This window comes from Myotis brandtii, unplaced genomic scaffold, assembly GCF_000412655.1.
Source record: "Myotis brandtii unplaced genomic scaffold, ASM41265v1 scaffold84, whole genome shotgun sequence".
Classification (NCBI taxonomy): Eukaryota; Metazoa; Chordata; class Mammalia; order Chiroptera; family Vespertilionidae; genus Myotis; species Myotis brandtii.
The window spans coordinates 507,648-510,111 of NW_005371410.1; positions in this window are offsets into that span (position 1 = coordinate 507,648).

A 2,464-nucleotide genomic window follows, 5' to 3' on the forward strand; every position below is an offset into this window, starting at 1 on the left:
TGATAAAATGTCACATAAGTTGTTAGGGACAGATACATGCAGTTAAACTGTTCTGCCCGGCTGGTAGTTGGTTGAGCATCATCCCATGTACCAAGAGGTCCCCAGTTTGATTCCTGGGTCAGAGCACATGCCCGGGTTGCAGGCTTGATCCCTGGTAAAGGGCGTGCAGGAGGCTGCCGATCATCAATGTTTCTATCGCTTCTTCTCCGTCTCTCTCTCTAAAACCAATAAAAAACATTTAAAAAAAAGTATTCTAAGGCCTTTTGTTCATTAGAGAATACTTTTGATAGGTGTTGCTATCCAAAGCCACTGCTAAAAGAGTATATAACTTCTAATGGGAGAGAAACAAATAAATGTTTCAATTAAATCAGAAAGGTAGGAAAGAAAAGAACCATAGCATAGGCAGGACAGGTAAAGAGTACTGAGTGTGACAGTAGACTTTAAAAGAATCAGGCATTAGATAAACTATAAATGGACTAAAATTGTCAATTGTATGAAAATTTCATGAGATTCATCTAAAACAGAAGGATACAGAAAAGTTGACAGTAAAAGGATGCTAAAGTGTTTGATACACAGGAAGATGTGACAATTCTACTTTTGTATGTAATAACATAATCTCAAATGTATAAAGCAAAATTGACAGAAACTAAAAGTAATAGAGAAATGGACACTTTTAGTTGCTGTTGACACACCTCTCTCAGTAAGTGATAGAACAAGCAGAAAAACAATTGCAAAGGTGTTGTGATTTTGAGTAACATAATTAATAAACTTGACCTAATTGACATAGAATTCTGCACCAAATACCCGTGGAATTCTTTTCAACCACATATGGGAAAGTATCTTTAAAATTAATAGTGGGCCATAAAAGCTAATTTCAGGTACTTAAATGAAACAGAAGATATTATATTCTCTTATCACAACTACAGAGATTACCAGAAAATTCCCATATATTTGGAAATTAAGAAATGTATTTCTAAATAATCCATGAGACAAAGAAGAAATAACAATAAAAATCGGAAAATATTTTCTACTGAACGACAGCCTTTAGGGTAGACCGAAATAAATGGAGTAGTACAACAGTTCATGGATTGGAGGATAATAATTTTCTTCAAAGTGACCTACGAAGTACTTCTTAAACTTTACTTCGTACACAAATTACCAAAGAGTCTTGTTCAATGCAGTTTCTGATTGAGGAGGTTCGATGTGTGGCCTGAGATTCCACATTTGTAACAAGCAGGCAGGTGATCCTTGTACTTGAACTACATTGACTACCTAAGGTGGATAGATTCAATGAAATCCCCCTTGTGTCTGAGCAGTCTCTCCCTGCCCCCCAACTATCTCTCTATATCAACTAGTGATGTAACTTCCGCAATTCTCAGCATATATGACTGCCTCAATCCCTCCCAATGGATTATTTTGAAGTAAAATTAGACATTGCATCATTTCATCTGTAAATACTTTAGTAGGAACCTTTTTCAAGCATAAGCACTACATCTCAAAACCATCAAATATATAAAAAGTTTTGACATTTCCCTTTCTTACAATTTGTTTATCAAGAAAACTGATGCACTGAAAAGTTTCTCTTTTCCTCCATGATATGGTTTAATAAGTTCTTTCACCTCCTTTATTACCTGTAAGATGGTCATGGATTTGACATGATTTGACGAGATTCGGGTTTGACTTTTTGTTTTTGGCAAGAACACTTCATAGGTGGGAATTTTCCCTCTTCAATGATTGTTACCTTGAGGTACAGTTTGTATAGGAATAGCTGAATAAGTACTTGACTTTTTTCTTTTGTTTTCCAGCCTTTTTCTGGCCCAGAGATTTTTATCTGGTTTTTGAGCTCAAGCTTTTATTTTTGTTTTTCTGTCTTTACGCTTTACCATTGCTTTCTTTCTTTTTTTAAAAAAATATATTTTGCCCTAACCTGTTTGGCTCAGTGGATGGAGCGTCGGCATATTATGTTTTTGGATGCCCTTTAAAAGGCTAGTGGGGGCCTTTTAAAGTTGTCTGTGGCATTACTTCTGACACAACCCCAATGGGTCTGCAGCTTCAGTCCAGTTCACTGCTTCGAATTTATGTTCTTTTCTGGTCCACAGAGATTTTTATCTGGTTTTTGAGCTCAAGCTTTTCCTAATTGTCCCTTCTTTGGCCAGTGGGGGCCTTTTCAAGTTGTCTGTGTCATTACTTCTGACACAACCTCAATGGGTCGGCAGCTTCAGTCCAGTTCACTGCTTCGCATTTATGTTCTTTTCTGGCCCACAGAGATTTTTATCTGGTTTTTGAGCTCAAGCTTTTATTTTTGTTTTTCTGTCTTTACGCTTTACCATTGCTTTCTTTCTTTTTTTAAAAAAATATATTTTGCCCTAACCTGTTTGGCTCAGTGGATGGAGCGTCGGCCTGTGGACTGAAGGGTCCCGGGTTCGATTCTGGTCAAGGGCATGTACCTTGGTTTCGGGCACAT